The sequence below is a fragment of the Bison bison genome, unplaced genomic scaffold (genome assembly GCF_000754665.1).
Source record: "Bison bison bison isolate TAMUID 2011002044 unplaced genomic scaffold, Bison_UMD1.0 scf7180017864462, whole genome shotgun sequence".
NCBI classification, from domain to species: Eukaryota; Metazoa; Chordata; class Mammalia; order Artiodactyla; family Bovidae; genus Bison; species Bison bison.
In genome coordinates, this window is record NW_011495024.1 from 3,583,649 (window position 1) to 3,603,398 (window position 19,750).

General features: G+C 39.0%; 1 protein-coding gene across 1 annotated transcript in view; it reads left to right on the forward strand.

Annotated features, from left to right (window-relative positions):
* RYR2 (ryanodine receptor 2 (cardiac)) overlaps positions 1-19,750 on the forward strand; it is an 826,801-nt gene that overhangs the window by 203,834 nt on the left and 603,217 nt on the right. The gene's annotated exons all lie outside the window — the stretch shown is intronic.

Below are 19,750 nucleotides of genomic sequence, written 5' to 3' on the forward strand. Positions count from 1 at the left end.
TGCGTGAAATATTTTACATGTTCTTTCCCGAGTTTGTTCTTTTTGGCCATGCTGCATGGCCTGGGGGATCTTTGTTCCCAGACCAGGGATCGAACATATGCCTCCTGTAGTGGAAGCATGAAGTTTTAAACACTGGACTACCAGGGAAGTCTCTCCCAGGTTTATTTTGATCTCTGTTCATTGTTATCTTATCAGAGAGTACGAATCTGACCAGCTTCTAATTTAATCCCCTTCATTACTCTTGAACATTTGACCTTGTCCTTTTGTATTGGCTTTTATCACTATCTGATATTAAATTTTATAAATCATTCATTTACTTATTTATCTCTTCCTGAGCATAAGCCCCATGTGTGAAAACTTGTTCTTCTATGTTCTGGTTATGTCGTGAATAAGCAAATTTACTGCTTAGAAAAATAGGAATGATGAATTAATACTTACTAATCTTTTATATTCTGGGCACCCTTTCTTGTTCACTTTGTAAACATTATATTCTTGATTAATTTAATCTCTTGCAGCAATCCTATAAGGTAGGTGTTGTCTCATTTCATAGATGAAGATACAATCACAGTGACTTGTAAAAGGAAAGCTGGAGATCAGGGATTTAAACTCTGTCTAGTCCAAAAGTAATACTGTCTGGGAATTCCCTGGTGGTCCAGTGCTTAGGACTCGGTGCTTTCATGCCAAGGTCCCAGGGTGTTCAATTTCTGGTTAGGAAATTAAGATCCCACAAGCCACATGGCCTGGCAAAAATAAACAAACAACCCCAAAAAGCTAAAGTAATGCTTTATACTTAATTTATATTATTTAGTATTACAAGTGATTAAGGAATAGTTATGTATAGTGGACAAGTTATTAATAATCACATAACTTAGTTCTTACTATATAACTTACTATCATATTAACTCTTATTAGAAAGCTTATTATATAACATTATGTGACTTTCATCTAGTAGATGAAAACACTGAAGACAGAATAATAAGTAAATCACCTAGGATCACAGCTCTCTAAGTCGCTTCAGTCGTGTCCGACTCTGTGCGACCCCATAGACGGCAGCCCTCCAGGCTCCGCCATCCCTGGGATTTTCCAGGCAAGAACACTGGAGTGGGTTGCCATTTCCTTCTCCAATGCATGAAAGTGAAAAGTGAAAGGGAAGTCGCTCAGTCGTATCCAACTCTTAGCCACCCCATGGACTACAGCCTACCAGGCTCCTCCGTCTATGGGATTTTCCAGGCAAGAGTACTGGAGTGGGGTGCCATTGCCTTCTCCAGGATCACAGCTAGAAGTGTTGAACATGGGTTTTAGATCCTGGGTTTCTGACTGGGCGCTAGTGGGCTCTTTTTGCACAGATATTTCTGTAACAGATACTTTGTGTGTCTCACTTTATTGGGGTAACTTTTATGTTTTCCATCCATTATATTTGAGCCTTTGTAAACTGGCATTTGGGAGTTCAATACTAAGCTTTTCAAGGGCTGGTCCTAATACTTGTATCATGACTTTGCTTCATGTATAAAGTAACCTTTTGCTGATCTGTGTAATACTGGTGTCAAGCTTAGTGAAAGCAACAGAAAAGCTGAAATTTGCTATTTGGCTTATACTCACTTTCTAGAGTACAAATGTACAACCTGACTCTTATCAGAAACCGTTTAATGGTCAGATATAATTTGTTGGTTCATTGATTCATTCCCAGGTCAGAGAAAAGCCCTCAGTGGAAATATTTATAAATTGCAAGAAAAGTTGAGGTATTTACTGAAAGCATATAAAAATATGCATGTTTTGGTGCACTGGATAGTAATCTCCATTTGAATTAAAGAATTATAATTAATAGGAACAGAATTTAATAAGATTGCCAATGACAAAAGTAAATTGGAGTCTGAAACTGCAAACTCATCTCACTGTGTTTTTCAAAAGCAGTTCTATGAATCCATAAATAAATGTTACATCCATGCATTCTGGGCTGTGAACCCTTGCACAGACATGCAAGTGGGGAGAGACATATCAAAACATATTCCAGAAAAAAGATTGAACAGTTTCTATGAGTAATATTTTCTCATACTCAGTATTTTTACTAAAAACTCTTTGATGTTTATTCTTCTGTGGATGGTATAATTGTATATATATTCAGACCATTGTTAATTATTTTTTTGGTTAGTCTTAAACATTTGTCCATGTTGTGCAGTACAGGAAAAATACACTTACTGGAGGTCATAGACTTGTACATTTGAGAGCAAGGTAGAGTCTTTCTATATATGTAATCAAGAAAGGGTAGTGTCCTCAAGAGCCAGAAATTGCCTATCTTGAAACAGTTTTTGATGTATAGATTCAGATCTTGAAAATTGCCTCTGAAATTACTTCTTCATCTTTACAGCATTCTTCCTTAACAGTCTTTTCACTATCCATCCTTAAAATGTTGTGGTAATTTATATACAGTTGTTTTCTCTTCAGGACTTAACCATGGTTTCTATAATCCAAGTATGGCATGGATCTTTGAGAAGCTCTCCTGCTTTATCCCTCAGGTCTCTGCCATTCTGCTTAGAAGAGGAAGAGAAAGAGGACTTTGAATGTTCTAAAATATGCATGCAATCTCAACCAATATATTATGTAGAGTATACACATATATTTATACTTAAATATGGGTCTCATCTGCTCTGTATAGCTACTGAATATTTGAAAGTAATATGAATAAATACATTTAATTTTTCATAGAAGCATAATATCTCAATAACACTTTGTACAATAGTTAAGACTTGCTGTGTGTTGCAGAATGACTCCTAAGGGGCCAGCACATCTGGCACTCCCTTTGGTCTCTTAATACTTTATACTTGAGCATCTTCCTGGTGACAGGGAGACATTATTGAGAGCTCAGTTACTCTCCTTGTCTTTCTGTGTGATGTCAATGCTGTAGGTACAAATAGGAGCACTCCTTTCTTTACTAGCTGTTTCTGTGGCTATATTCCACGTAGGCAGGAATGACAGTCCGAATGACAGTCTGATACTCAGCACATATATTCAGGTGAATTTTAACAAATTCAGCCTTATTATATGAGGTCATCTTCAAGTAGGACATTCAGAGCAAATCTGGGCTGGAACACAGGTGTAGATACTATGCATGTTATTTTTGAAGTGGAAAAGTGGTAAGGATACCTTCATGTTGATGTCATTGTTAGTGACGTTGTGTGTCAACCTTAATCTTTATCTCGCCTAAAACAATTACCGAGAGTGTCTGAAGTATGTTCAGCCTTTCTAGATATGATTTTTTTATTTGCATGTCAATTTGCATTACAAAGGTCAAATTAAATGCTTAATTTTTGTAACTGCTTCTGTTGTTGTGATTCTACCTTCATGACCTCATATGTTATCCAAGCGATTTTAGACTCTTTAACATTTTAAAATTCCATTTTAAAAAATATTTGGAATACTTCAGAAACTGATTTCAAGGATTTATAATGTAGGAACAAAGACATTATTTTTTACCTCATGATCTCTGGGAAACTTTTTCTTCTTCCTTACTGTCTTATTAAAAAGTATAGTTTGCCATCTCTGTATCCTAGGTGACATTCATGAGGGAAGTTTCAGTGTTTTTTTTTCATATTTTGAAATAGAATTTCACTAGGGAATACATGGGGTATATCATATTATGATACTGAAATGGCTTTTTTGTTTGGTCTTACAGGTACATCATAACCTACATCTGTTCTTCTATCGTTGGAATCAGATTATAGGATTGTGTCTTCATCCAAAATTATTTGTGCAATATCTAGTTGTGCTGTTTAATACACCAGCTTCTGTGCATGTGTATGTGAGTGTGTATGTGTGTAGATTTCCTGATGTTTTAGCAACTCTGTGTGTGATCTACATGCAGAGGAAAGAGTGTGGTAGAAGGAGCAGTGATCCAGGTGGATAGAACTGTATTCCCTTACAATGTTTAGAATCATTTGAACATGGTAGTACTAAAATCAGGCCAACCTTGTGGGTGGTTTCATTACAGTTTTGAAGCTCCCTGCAGAGTGCCGCCTCCTTTGCCTGCCCCTGGGGCCATGACCCTCTGCCATCTTGATTTACTGCAGCTTCTCTTTCCTAAGTTTTAAAGTAACAAGGAAATGTGGGGCAGCTGTAATTGAAAAGAAAGATGCTCTGCTGAGTTCTAAGCCAACAACTTCATTTTATCAAGTATTTTAATGAGTTTCAAAGGATATGGCAGATATTAATACATTACAGTAGCCCAGAAAATAGTTATTTTTCCATCTCTAACATGGAAGTTACCAAGATCCCTTCCTTCTCTTTTGTCTATATTGATCTTTGTTTTCAACATTGCCTTTCTCTCCCCTTACCTAAAAACCCATTAAGTAGCACTGCTTTGGATAGCCCTTTCTCAATCTAAAATTTAATTATTGGCTAAATTTTAATTATGATACAGACAACCTTATTTCTCATCTCACTATTGCTGGCTACTCCTCTTTTCAAAGAAATTTAGCTTGTTATTTTATATAAACTTTTCGTGTGTGTGTTTTTTTTTTAACTATATTCACTTTACCTATAGCCTCATTTTTAAAGCATTTGATAAAAAAGAACCAGGAGATTATTATAGGGTTACTTTCTGGGTAGATTCCTAGCTAGACTGTTAGTGCGGCTCTTTTGTATCATTGCAGGAGGCTGTATAGCACAAAGGTTAGGAGTCTAACACAGAGTCAGGTGGACCCAGGTTTGAATTCTGCTCAACCACTTTTCTGGTAAACGTGGGCAAATGATTAATTCTCACAATGGCTGTTTTTCTCATCTGTAAAGTAACCATAATAATGTCACCTACTCATACTAATAAACATAATATCAATCAGTTCAGTTCAGTCACTCAGTCACGTCTGACTCTTTGTGACCACATGGACTGCAGCATGCCAGGCTTCCCTATCCATCACCAACTCCCGGAGTTTACTCAAACTCATGTCCATCGAGTTGGTGATGCCATCCAACCATCTCATCCTCTGTTGTCCCCTTCTCCTCCCACCTTCAGTCTTTCCCAGCATCAGGGTCTTTTCAAATGAATCTGTTCTTTGCATCAGGTGGCCAAAGTATTGGAGTTTCATCTTCAACATCAATCCTTCCAGTGAACACCCAGGACTGGTTTCCTTTAGGATGGACTGGTTGGATCTCCTTGCATTCCAAGGGACTCTCGAGAGTCTTCTCTAACACCACAGTTCAAAAGCATCAGTTCTTTGGCTCTCAGCTTTCTTTATAGTCCAACTCTCACATCCATACATGACTACTGGAAAAACCATAGTTTTGACTAAGATAGACCTTTGTTGGCAAAGTAATGTCTCTGCTTTTTAATATGCTATCTAGGTTAGTCATAACTTTTCTTCCAAGGAGCAAGCGTCTTTTAATTTCATGGCTGCAGTTACCATCGGCAGTGATTTTGGAGCCCAAGAAAATAAAGTCTGTCACTGTTTCCACTGTTTCCCCACCTATTTGCCATGAAGTGCTGGGACCAGTTGCCATGATCTTCGTTTTTTGAATGTTGAATGTTAAGCCAACTTTTTCACTCTCTTCTTTCACTTTCATCAAGAGGCTCTTTAGTTCTTCTTCGTTTTCCACCATAAGGGTGGTGTCATCTGCATATCAGAGGTTATTAATATTTATCCCACAATCTTGATTCCAGCTTGTGCTTCATCCAGCCCAGCATTTCTCATGATGTACTCTGCATATAAGTTAAATAAGCAGGGTGACAATGTACAGCCTTGATGGACTCCTTTCCCTATTTGGAACTGGTCTGTGTTCCATGTCCAGTTCTAACTGTTGCTTCCTGACCTGCATACAGATTTCTCAAGAGGCAGGTCTGATGGCCTGATATTCCCATCTCTTTAAGTATCAATACTTAACTCATATATCTCTTCACTTATTTATGTATTGTATTGAGACTGTATTGTGCCAGATGCTGTGCTCTATGTTGCATAGAAGTTAATGAACAGAAGTGACATGGACCTTCCCTTAATGTGTCATTGAGAAAATGCATTGTTCTTCGAACAGAGGTGCTTAATGGCTGTTAGCTGCCCCTAGAGAGGAGGTAGTGCCCAGTTCAGTTCAGTTCAGTCACTCAGTCGTGTCCGACTCTTTGTGACCCCATGAATCGCAGCACGCCAGGCCTCCCTGTCCATCACCAACTCCCAGAGTTCACTCAAACTCACGTCCATCGAGTCGGTGATGCCATCCAGCCATCTCATCCTCTGTCGTCCCCTTCTCCTCCTGCCCCCAATCCCTCCCAGCATCAGAGTCTTTTCCAGTGAGTCAACTCTTCGCATGAGGTGGCCAAAGTACTGGAGTTTCAGCTTTAGCATCATTCCTTCCAAAGAAATCCCAGGGCTGATCTCCTTCAGAATGGACTGGTTGGATCTCCTTGCAGTCCAAGGGACTCTCAAGAGTCTTCTCCAACACCACAGTTCAAAAGCATCAATTCTTCAGTGCTCAGCCTTCTTCACAGTCCAACTCTCACATCCATACATGACCACTGGAAAAACCATAGCCTTGACTAGACGGACCTTTGTTGGCAAAGTATTGTCTCTGCTTTTCAATATGCTATCTAGGTTGGACATAACTTTCCTTCCAAGGAGTAAGTGTCTTTTAATTTCATGGCTGCAGTCACCATCTGCTAGCATATAATAAATGGCAACTCCCTTTTCTTTGAAAGATGTAGGAGTAATACATTTATTCTTTTACTCTTCAGATGTCCTTTATGAATATCTTCTATGCCTTGGGTTCTAGGAATGCAGTATGAACAAGGTAGGCGGAATACCTTTTTTCATGGAATATACGGAAGACAGTGGGCCAGAAGACAGTTAAATAAAGAAGTTACAGAGTGTGATCCATGTTGTAAAGGAACGAGAAGGAGTCTGGGTAGGGTGATAAGGAGAGGAGAGGACTGTAAGTCAAGACCTCAAGGATGGGAAAGAGCAGGCTTTGCAAAGGTCCTGAGGAAGAATATTTCTGGTAAAGGGAAAAACAAGCAAAAAATTTAAGATATGAAAGGGCTTTCTGCATTGGAGAAACCAGAAGGTAACATATATATCTGGATTGTGACAAGGTGGGGGAAGTTGTGAGATACTGTAGAGATGGGAGAAAATAGATTGTGCAGGGTCTCATAAACCATGAGAAAGATCAGTTACATGGGGCCTGGCATGATGGTGGGCCATGTGAAAGGAACATGGCCAGTGAGTAGAAGGAAATAATAAAGATAGTGCCTAATTGTCCGATTTCTTTTTAGTTTATAAATATTTTGATTGAAGTTTAATGGCAATGTTGTATTAATTACTGCCATACAACAAAGTGACTCACATACATTCTTTTTCACATTTATGGTTTATTGCAGGATATTGAATATAGTCCTCTCTGGTATACAGTAGGACCTTGTTTTTTATCCATTCTATATACAATAGTTTGCACCTGCTAATCCCTAACTCCCAATCCACCCCCAACCCTGTCCCCTTTGGCAACCACAAATCTGTTCCCTGTGTCTGGGAGTCTGTTTCTGTTTCATAGACGTGTTCACTTGTGTCCTGTTTTACATTCCACATATGTGATATATGGTATTTGACTTTCTTTTTCTGACTTCCAAAGTTGTCTGATTTTAATTACTTTGATTGGCAGTGCTACTTATGGAGATAAGGAACAATGGAAAATAGCAAAATTTTGAGGAAGAAAAATTCACATTTTGTGGATATTTAATTCAAGCAGAATATAGCCCTATTAAAATATGATCATTATTTGTGGCTCTTCATAAGAAAAACAGGCTTATCTATATCGTGTTTTATGTTTCTCTTTGCTTCTGTGACATTCAAGATAGGCATTTAAGACCTCTTTAGAAGTTTTTCCAGCTTTTACTTTTGTTAAGTGTCAGTTGGCAGAAGCTAAAGCGTCTTGTCAGTAATGAGACTGATATTGGCCTGTGGGAAGACCAGCAGAGTCTGACTTTGGATTAGGTGGTTGGTGACAATGAAACTATTAGAGAATACCAAAAGGTCTACTTAGAGATTACTGGTGACATAAATTTATCCTACCTTGATGCAGTTCTTAATTTAGGGTATTACAGGTGAAAGAGGTAAAGTTCCTTTCTGATGGAAGTGATATTTCCTACTAAACTGAGAATAGAAAGGCATTGATGAAATGCTTATTTGCTCAGAGGAAGCATTCTGCCTTCTACCTGATGTTTGGATAGATGCCTCTTGTGACTGTTGGAAATTAAGAGGTCTGATGTCTTGATCATCTCTGATATTTGTATGTTTCTGTCTGACTCCTGTCAATGTCCAGCTGACATTACCAGACACATGGCTAATGCTGTCATCACAGGCTGTAAACTCTTATGTGACATTTTGTATATATGCTTTTGCTTCATAGTCATCAGCACAGAGCAATAGATTACTTCTGTGACTGTATTTTTTTTCATGAGATTAAAAAAAGTATAACTGTGGTCTTACATAAAAAAAAAACACCACAAACACAAAATGATACTAATGATATAGCCTCTAGTTTTCTCTCACCAAAAAAGGGTGGTGGCTCAAGAGACAGGCATATACAGTAAAAGTGTGAAAGGTATATTTAATTTCTCTCTTTTAATTTGTATGGGAGAGAGATTCCCTTCTCTCCTTTTGCCTTTTTCCACAAAAACATTGAATATGAGGGCCGGAAGGGACCTTGAAGGATATTCGATTCATTTGCTAGTGAGGAACAGAGGACTGGACAGACACACTAGTTCAGATGGGATCATATCATTGTAAATAAGAATATTGCTAAAAATAGGTTTTCCCCGAAGTGCCGCTAGTGTGAGTTCATGGGTCCCTGCTATGTTTTAGGAATCTTTCACAGAACTTCTAGTTGTGTGTTACTGGGATATTACAAGTCTTTCCTTTTGTCTTCAGTGCCTTTAGCTTTATTGCAAAGCATGTCTTTTGGAATTTTTGAACTACTAACTTGTGGAATGCAGCCATAAAATTAAAAGACGCTTACTCCTTGGAAGGAAAGTTATGACCAACCTACATAGCATATTCAAACACAAAGACATTACTTTGCCAACTAAGGTCCGTCTAGTCAAGGCTATGGTTTTTCCAATGCTCATGTATGGATGTGAGAGTTGGACTGTGAAGAAAGCTGAGCACCGAAGAATTGATGCTTTTGAACTGTGGTGTTGGAGAAGACTCTTGAGAGTCCCTTGGACTGCAAGGAGATCCAACCAGTCCATCCTAAAGGAGATCAGTCCTGGGTGTTCTTTGGAAGGACTGATGCTAAAGCTGAAACTCCAATACTTCGGCCACCCCTTGTGAAGAGTTGACTCATTGGAAAAGACTCTGATGCTGGGAGGGGTTGGGGGCAGGAGGAGCAGGGGACGACAGAGGATGAGATGGCTGGATGACATCACCGACTTGATGGACGTGAGTTTGAGTGAACTCCGGGAGTTGGTGATGGACAGGGAGGCCTGGCGTGCTGCGATTCATGGGGTCGCAAGGAGTCAGACACGACTGAGAGACTGAACTGAATTGAACTTGTGGAATCTGGCGTCCTTCAGTAGCATTTGATGTCATGTTTCCTATCTTTTTCCAAGACTTGTGACCATTTTTATGATTGTCGAGCTCTGCTTTGATCCTTGGTCACCGTGTGTGCCCCTGGATCTAGTGTTGCTGCTGCTGCTAAGTCACTTCAGTCATGTCTGACTCTGTGTGACCCCATAGACGGCAGCCCACCAGGCTCCCCCGTCCCTGGGACTCCCCAGGCAAGAACACTGGAATGGGTTGCCATTTCCTTCTCCAATGCATGAAAGTGAAAAGTGAAGTCGCTCAGTCGTGTCCGACTCTTCATGACCCCATGGACTGCAGCCTACCTGGCTCCTCTGCCCATGGGATTTTCAGGCAAGAGTACTGGAGTGAGGTGCCATTGCCTTCTCTGGATCTTGTGTTAGGCACCACAAAAGAGAGCTCTTCCAGTGGACATTGACTGTGGCCTCAATTCTGAAATGCTTACTTCAGCTTTTCCTTGCAGATGTTATCCATTTTATTGCTGGCTTATTCTTCTTGCTTCTTTTGCTAAATTTTATAGTTAGCACCATTTTCTCATACATGATTTTGGTGCCATAATTAACATTCTTATACAAGCTTTCTCATACATATAAATTTTTCTTAGTGAATTTATCTAGGAATGGAACTTCCAGGTTAAAGGGCATTCCCATTTTCAACTTCTATGTCAAGTTGTTTTCTAAAGGGTTTTTTTTTTTTTTAATATAAATAATTTACTTTCCTATCAGGAGGGCATAAAAGTTCCTATTTTTCCACATTTTTGTCAACACTTAGTATTGTCAGACTTTTTTATTCCACTCTGCAGAGTAGAAAATAGATTTTATTTTGCTTTTATTCTCTATTTCTCTAATTGCTGCTGCTGCTGCTAAGTCACTTCAGTCGTGTCCAACTCTGTGCGACCCCAGAGACGGCAACCCACCAGGCTCCCCCGTCCTGGGATCCTCCAGGCAAGAACACTGGAGTGGGTTGCCATTTCCTTCTCCAATGCAGGAAAGTGAAAAGTGAAAGTGAAGTCGCTGTCAGGTCTGACTTTTAGCGGCCCCATGGATTGCAGCCTACCAGGCTCCTCCATCCATGGGATTTTCTAGGCAAGAGTACTGGAGAGGCTTGCCATTGCCTTCTCCGTCTCTAATTGCTAATACCTGTATTTCTTGATCTACTAATATTCTAGTCACTTGTAACCTCTTTCCATGTGTTAATTCACCATTTATATTTTTTCTACTGTGAAATGCTCTTTATGCCTTTTTCCTATTATTTTATTTTCCTCAATGATTTTAATAATTTCTTTATATATGCATTTATCTTATATAGTATTTCAAATATCTTCCATAGTTTTTGGTTTTTCATTTTATTTTGTGGCTTTTACTGAACAGAAGTTCTTAATTTTAATGAAGGTGAATTTATCAGTCTTTCCTTTTGTGTTGATTCTTGCTTGAAAAATCCTTTCTAATTGTAAGCTAATACTGATATTCGCTCATATTTTCTTCTAAAAGTCTTAAAATTTACCTTTCACAGTTAAAAATCTTTAAACCTTAGAGTTGATTTTCCATGTGTAATTTTAATGAACAAATTACATATTTATCTGTATTTCCATTCATTCTTGTCATATACTTACACATTTTGACATATAATAGTTAAGGTGCATTTTTTTGTAGTCTGCATTTTTAGTTGCATTCAAGGTATTCTGATTTACCTAAGTTGTGCACAAAGGTTGGTGTTTTGGCTGACACTTCTCTCATAATCGTTATATTAATGCAATTCACCCCTCTGTGTGGATTATCTGGTTTCTATAAAGGTGTGTGCTCTGCCTGAAGGCTCTTTCATATTCATTGGATTTATAGGGTTTCTCTCTAGTGTGAAGGATCTGATGCTATCTAAGGACAGAGTATGCATTAAAGACTTTCCCAGAGAAATGTCATTCTTATGTTTTTTTCACCAGTGTGAATTTGCTCATGTACTTAATAGGATGTGTGGTAACTGAAAGCTCTTCTACAGGGCACACTTTCATAGAGTGTCTTTTGTGACTTTTTCAGTGGGTATAAATGTTAACGCTGTTTTTAAAGGCTCTTTCAAATTTACTCCATTTTTACAGGGTTTCTCTCCAGTGTGACAGTTGTATTTTTTTCCATTTGCACAATTGCACAATTTATCAAACAAAGCTTTCAGTTTTTTTTTTTCTTTCATATAAGTTGTCAGCAGTTTTTTCCAACTTCTGCCTTCAAAATGTATTAGGTTCCAATTGCTTTGTCTTTAGCAGGTTGTCAATAAACATAGGTGGCCTGCACCTGGCATGGTTGTGATTTGTACAACTTGCCATTAGCATCATTGAACTAAATAGCACAGATACCCCAACTTAATGGCTCATTCACTTACTATGATTTATTCAGTATGAGTCATTGCATAAAGTACAGACTCCATTGCTGGCTCTTGAGTTTGTGAATTCCTGCTAGATACCAGATGCCTGTTGTGATCCATGGCCAATCACATTGCTTCTCTCAGAGTCCGTGGTGATTGGTCACTGCGTGTCTGTTCTCTGTTTCACATACAGACAGCAACTGTGCTGTTGTGTTCCCTCCTGTCTCCCTGTGATCATGGCACAGGACATTTTACACAGATGGATACATGGGAATTGCCTAACAAAGATGAAGGTCCGGTCGTGAAACAAAAGGTGGTGAAAATGAAATTCTGATTGAACACAGAGTTGTAGAGGCAACATGTGAATGCAGGAGTGTGGCCACTGTAGCTGCTTGAGAATATACAGCCATGCAGCCAGAGAATGGAGCGAAGGTGAGCTTACTGACATAAGTGAGGGAAACAGATGTGACAAAAGGATGGAGATATCCCAGAGGAAGTGACAGTGACAAGATGTTCATATTAAAGAACTCTGTGATATTTTATAACATTGAAAATGCTGAAAAATGTGGGATTATGACCACTGGCCATGACATTTGAAGAAATGTACGTTCCCGAGGGACAGTTACCATAAGGATAAAGCAAGCACTGTTCAGACTACTCTTGAGAAGTGTTTTCTGAAGAAATAAAACACTTTCCATTCTCCATATTTCTAATGTAGTCAATTACAGCATGCTAAACCAAAATTATGCAGACGACACCACTCTTATGGCAGAAAGTGAAGAGGACCTAAAAAGCCTCTTGATGAAAGTAAAAGAGGAGAGTGAAAAAGTTGGCTTAAAGCTCAACACTTAGAAAATGAAGATCATGGCATCCGGTCCCATCACTTCATGGGAAATAGATGGGGAAACAGTGGAAACAGTGTCAGACTTTATTTTTTTGGGCTCCAAAATCACTGCAGATGGTGACTGCAGCCACGAAATTAAAAGACGCTTACTCCTTGGAAGGAAAGTTATGACCAACCTACATAGCACATTCAAAAGCAGAGACATTACTTTGCCAACAAAGGTCCATCTAGTCAAGGCTATGGTTTTTCCAGTGGTCACGTATGGATGTGAGAGTTGGACTGTGAAGAAAGCTGAGCACCAAAGAATTGATGCTTTTGAACTGTGGTGTTGGAGAAGACTCTTGAGAGTCCCTTGGACTGCAAGGAGATCCAACCAGTCCATCCTAAAGGAGATTAGTCCTGGGTGTTCTTTGGAAGGACTGATGCTAAAGCTGAAACTCCAATGCTTTGGCCACCTCATGCGAAGAGTTGACTCATTGGAAAAAACTCTGATGCTGGGAGGGGTTGGGGGCAGGAGGAGAAGGGGACGACAGAGGATGAGATGGCTGGATGGCATCACCGACTCGATGGACGTGAGTTTGAGTGAACTCCGGGAGTTGGTGATGGACAGGGAGGTCTGGCGTGCTGCGATTCATGGGGTCACAAAGAGTCGGACATGACTGAGCGACTGAACTGAACTGAAATCAATATTAGTTTTACTATTTTATTTTTTGTACTTTCATAACTGATACTAGGGAGAGTTTTAATGTTTGAATGAAAAATTTTAAAGATCAAGGAACAATTCATAAGTAATTGTCCCAGATATTCCTTTGCATAGTCATTTTTTAGAGTCCTGTACTAATGTGCAAACTGAGGACTGCCTGCATTTTTAAAATGAATAAATATAGATTCAATGTGAGATCACAGATATGGGTTGGTTTTCTTTGGATTCTCTTAGCTTATTTGTTCTGCTATCTACATATTTGCTGTAAGAAAACAAAATAGTACAGTTAACATTTTATTTGGCAATAGGCTAGAAAAGGTAGACATGATGATGGAACAAATGAAATAAACTTGTGACTACTTATCACAGCTTCTGGAACATAATAGACCCTAGATCAGTGCAAAGCATATCCAGGATTTGATCATTTGTCTCTGCCTCCACTGTTCCCACTGTGGTCTGAGTCACCTTCACGTCCGCTAAATGGTTGCAGTGATCCTGTGAGGTCACCCTGCTTCTTCTTCACCTCCCTGTAGGTTGCATTTAGTACATAGCACAGGCTCCTCAGTCCTTCAGAAAAAGCCAGAGGCTTTACACTGGGCTCAGGGTCTGTATTGATCTGGACCCTCATCTCCCACCATCCTCCTGCTGGCTTACTCCATTCCATCTGCAATGACATCGGCCCTATTCTTGGACGTGCCAGGTACTCTTCTGCTTGAGAGACTTTCACAGGCCTTCCTTCTGCTTGGAATGCCCCTTCTGCAAGTACTCATGTGACTGATTCCTCTTCCCTGCTTCAAGTCTTTGCCCAAGTGAAGCCTGATAACTTTATTCATAATTTTAATCACCCCCACTGCAGCATCACTACGATCCCCTTTTCCTGTTCCATTTTTCCCCACAGACTTTTCACCTTTAACATAATTCGTGAACTTATTGTCTTTTTGTTTATTGTCTCTCTTCCCTGCCAGGAGGTAAGCCTAATAAGTTCAGAGTTCTTTGATTTATTTACTAAATTTTCTCAAGGGCTTAGAACATTTCCTAGCATACATTATGTCCTCAGAAAATATTTCAGTTATGAATGTTTGAAAGAAGCTGTTGGTGGTGTTATTTGATAATTATTTTCCATCTTGTACCATTCCGGCAGACTTGGCAGCATTTGTTATAGAAATCATGTCTTATTTACTCATTGTAAAATTGCCTGGAATGCAGTATTGTAGTGCTGGCTTTCCCCCCTGTAAATAATTGATCTCTACACTTAAGAGCTGTAAGAAAGATCACAGGAAAAATACAGGAGCATTTAACAAAAGGAATTCAATCCAACATATACTTATGAAGTATTTACTATGTGCAGAGGTGTAAATTAAATGGTCTTATGATTCCCTCAGGTTTTAACTAAGCTGTTTATTTTCATTGGATACCTGGTTTTCATAGAGTTTTATCTGACCTGCTTGACAGATAGCATTGGATACACTACCCATGGTGAACTTTTTGAGTTAGGGCTAACTGTGGCAAAATTATCAGGATGTAACTAAAGGAGAGGATCAGTTATGGAAGGTTTAAACCTGGATAAACATTTTGAAAGATAAGCCTAATCAGAGCCTAAGGAAAGTACTTGGTGTGATAAGGGACTTTTTAATGACCAGAGTTATTAAAAGCATTTTTGGACTTTTCAAAAGTACATTATGCTTGGATAGCTTAGATTATATATGGAAAGAGTTGTAGTCTAATTTTTATGGTGTTTATATGGAAATAGGGGGGAAATGAAGGACTCAATTGCTTTTATTCATTGATCCAGTGTACACTTGTGATACATTAAAATTTCTCATGAATGTGATAGTATCCGTGATTTTCTCCCAAAATGCCCTATTTCCTGGCACATGTAACTATGAAATCATTTAATGGGATTGTATAATGCTCACCTTAATTTGGGAAATTAAATAGTTTCTTACCTTGGCAATTTTAGAAAGCAACTCCAGTTGTCAGCATGGCAGTTCATGTTTCTGAATAATTGTAAAGTGGATTATGTTAAATAATCATTTATTGTATATATTTGCCAGGCACAGTGTTAGACACTGTATACTCTTATAATTACATACATTAATGCATAGTAACAATCGAGGAAACTGAAGGAAGGAAAATTGTGCCATAGGAACACAAAACAAGGGAATTGCCATAGCCTGGTGGGTCAGGGAAGGCTACCCTCTGGAAGAGATGTTTGAATTGATATATGAAAGATGATTGTCTTAGCTAGAGGGTGGAGAATGGGTTTAATGACAAGAGTCATGTAGGAGCATAGGAATGAAGGAGGGTTGGTAGGAAGAAATGTTGGGCTTGCATAGACCATGCAGTGCAAAGCCTTTTAGGCTAGAGGTTGGTTTTAGTCTTTTTCCTTAGACAAATGAGAAGCCAGTAAAAGATTGTAAGCCAGGAAACAGTATGGTTGGGCTGATGATGAGACTTCAAGGTGAAGCACTGTTGTGAGGGAGTTTGCAGTGTGGAAAGCTGTTCTGAAGATTTTGAAGATGTCTAAGTAAGAGCTGATTGTAGCTCAGGTGGTGAGAGAGTAATGGAGTCGAAAGATACTGATGCTGCAGATGTCACAGGGCTTGGTGACTATATGCTGGATGTCTCTTAAGCTCTGCCATTTATCTAATTGTTTATGAAGTTTCTTCTAAAAGATTTCTTTATTCACAATTCATTATTCAGAATGTTATAAAACAAGATTAGTAATTTTGTTTCTTCATGTTTGTTTTGGGATTGGTGTAGGTTCAAGTATTTCTGGAAACAGCAAGATATTAGTATCTTCTAAGGCTAGTCATTCATGGTTGAGTAGTTAACAGACTTTGAAATTTAAGAAAGTGAAATAATGAAACAGAAGAACAATTCATTTTTGTAGAATTTTTTCCTGCAATGTGATTTCTTGTGAGTTGAATCAAAATCTGTTGCCCTAGGTGCTAGGAACTCAAAAAACAAAGTATACCAAAAGGTGGTGAGTATTGAAGGGTGATTTTAGTTTTTACAGGTTGAGGCACACCAAGGGCACATGCGACCAAAATATGAACACAAGAAATGATAGTTAAGTTAGCAGTCTGGACCCCAAGGCCTGGGTAGCAAAGACTGATTTAGAAGATGCTTTATGACCCCCAAAATCATATTTTAATGTATCCTTCTTGTTCTGTTACCTGAGCAGTGTTAACTGTCTGGATCCAATCAGTATCGGGCACTGTTTAATCTTTCTTTTTGGATAGATTTCGTGTGTGAATGTGTGTACCAATATCCGATACACATATGTATGTGTCGACCAGATTTATTTATTGTACATTGGTTATAATAATTAAAAATAAAGCTACTTGTCAAAACTTTTCAAATGCATAGTCAGTAGGCTCTCAAACCTCAGTGGTTCTGGAGAAAAACCGTGCATTGAGACGATTTTACTTTTTGTCAAAAAGGAACCCCACAGCTTCCAGAGAAACTGGGGAAAATCTTATTGTGTGTGTCAAGCTAGGTTCTATCCATCAAGGTTGGATCATGGTTGAAAGTTGTAGTCATAGGCTGTTTTGTTGGTGGTGTGGTGGAGCTCCCTGAATTCAGTGTTATTTCTTGACTAAGCGCTACATCACACAATGTCGAGGTACTAAATCGGAAGGAAACTGCACAGTGAGCTGGTTTTATTGGTTTGATGGAACAGTTCAGTACTTTACTCCTTTCCCTTATGTAAGTTGGAGAAGGAAATGGCAACCCACTCCAGTGTTCTTGCCTGGAGAATGCCATGGACGGAGAAGCCTGGTAGGTTGCAGCCCATGGGGTCGCACAGAGTCGGACACGACTGAAGTGACTTAGCAGCAGCAGCAGCACCACATACTAATGAGCATCTCTACATGTGCTCTCATTTCTAGTTCTGTCCAAAATCCATGACGTATTTTAACTGTTACATTTGACTGTTACTGATTGCCTCCAAACTCTTATAAAAGACTTATCACATCTTTTCTGGGATCAGGGTCCTTTCTGGGACTCATTCTGAATCTCCCTCATACTTGAGCACTTGTTAGAAATGCAGAATCTACCCAAGACCCATGAGTGAGAGGATGCATGTTAAAGATAGAGAAGTACATCTTTAGATAACAGAAGTAGTAAAAGTCACTTGAGCCTTCAGAACCAATGTGGGCTGGGGACTTTCAGTTAAATTAGGTTTCATGACCAATTCTTGGAAATAAGTATGATCAGCCGTTTGTGAGTGACAGGTTACTTTGAGCCTCGTTTTCCTCAACTGTTTCCTCAACTGCTTGTTTGTATGAATGATCAGTATATTGCTGGAATATTGGGAGGGTTAAATTAATGCCAGGACTGATACATGCTATATTTTTGGTAAATGTGATGTGCCTTCTCTTCTTTTGGAGCTTACTGGGTATCACTGTTTATTCTTACCTGCCCTGTACCTTGTTGTATTTTCTTATTCCCATTCCTAAAATGTCTTTAATTAGTCCACTGCAGTAATTACTTACTAAGTGGTATTTATTAAAGATTTCTGACTGCATGGGCTCTTTGTTGAGGCACACAGGCTTTTCTTGTTGCAGTGCACGGGCTTCTCTAATTGTAACACATAGGCTTAGTTGCCTGTGACATGTGGGATCTTAGTTCTCCCACTAGGGATCAAACCTGTATCCCCTGCATTGGAAGGTGGATACTTAACCATTGGACCACCAGGGAAGACCCCTAACTGGTATTTAGATCACCTCTAGTATCCAAAGAAGTCTGTCTTACCCAAGTTTCCATGCTGGTGTTCACTCCACAGAGGCAGTGAGACAAGATAGCAAAGACATTGGGGATTTGGGAAGGCATTGAACACATCAGCACAATTCAGCACTTTGTTATTAACACCACCTATTTGGCAAACACAATGTATCTTTGATCTTGCAGATTATATAAGCAACAAAGATACTTCATTATTTTTTATTATAGCCATGCTGAACATGATGTAATCTTCAGATGTACTCATTATATGAAAATAAGCCTTTTTTTTTTTTTTAAAGCAATTGACTTTTGAAATGCAACAATTGAATGCTCACTGGAAATTAATGAGCACTGGGGGGATAGTTGGAAGGTAATTATTAAGAGATTGGACTTGGCTATGACTGATGCTATAAGCCAGCTATTAGGTACTGCTGCTACCACGCAGGAAATAAAGCAAGTACATGGCATTGATAAAGGTTTTTAAATTAGAGCTGTACTTTCCCAATGGATATAGCATTTTCCTCAGGTTAACCAAAAGGGCTTGTTTTCTGCTTTTAAATATTTGTCACATTACCTCTTCTCTACCATTCTACCACGGGTCTTCCAGCATGTACTCATATTCCCTTTTCACCTTGATTCTAATTAAAAGGGTTGATGAGTATATTTGTTTGTTTTTACTTCTCTGTTAGGTATACTGTTTCTTTGAGATTGAAATATCAAAATATAAATGGTTAGACTTTTTAGGTATTTGTCACTTCAGTTCAGTTCAGTCACTCAGTTGTGTCCGACTCTTTGCGACCCCATGAATCGCAGCACGCCAGGCCTCCCTGTCCATCACCAACTCCCGGAGTTCACTCAGACTCACGTCCATCGAGTCAGTAATGCCATCCAGCCATCTCATCCTCTGTCATCCCCTTCTCCTCCTGCCTGCACCTGTTAAATGGAGATATTTTGTTTAAAAATGATAATGCCATCTCCCATTTCTTATTGATGTAGGGCCTTTTGTATGTCAGTCACGGTGGAAGTTTATCTCACTTCTCTCCTCACTTTGTCGATAGCAGAACTGGAATAGGGGCCCAGCTATTGCAAATTCTAAAGCCCATGCTTCTCGCTGTGCTCATACTGCCTGTAATGAGTCATCCTATGGATCATCCTTCCCTTGTATAGTTTTTCCTCTAATTCTGTGAACTTAATTGATTGGAAACCAAGAGTTGGGTCTCAGAGGACTGAACTAACAAATCACCTCTCTGTACATTTTTAAGCAATCCAGGATTATTTCACAGAGGATCAAGTTGCCAGTGTGTGGTTGAACTAAGATTATTTTTTGGGTTGATTTGAACCCAGAAGCTCTGTTACTGACCTGTTTTCCTGAGTCAGTTTTGGAACAATGTGATTGTAAGCCTGCTAGTAGACTCTGTTCTATTTTTGATGATACTCGATGTCCTAGGAATATGTCAGAGCATTTCTTGATAATTTTGACGTATTAAAGCAGTGTGTAAGAACTCTAGCATAGAAATCCTGTATTTTACCATTTTCTATTCAGGTTGCCTCTGTCGATTGCAAAAAGCTGTT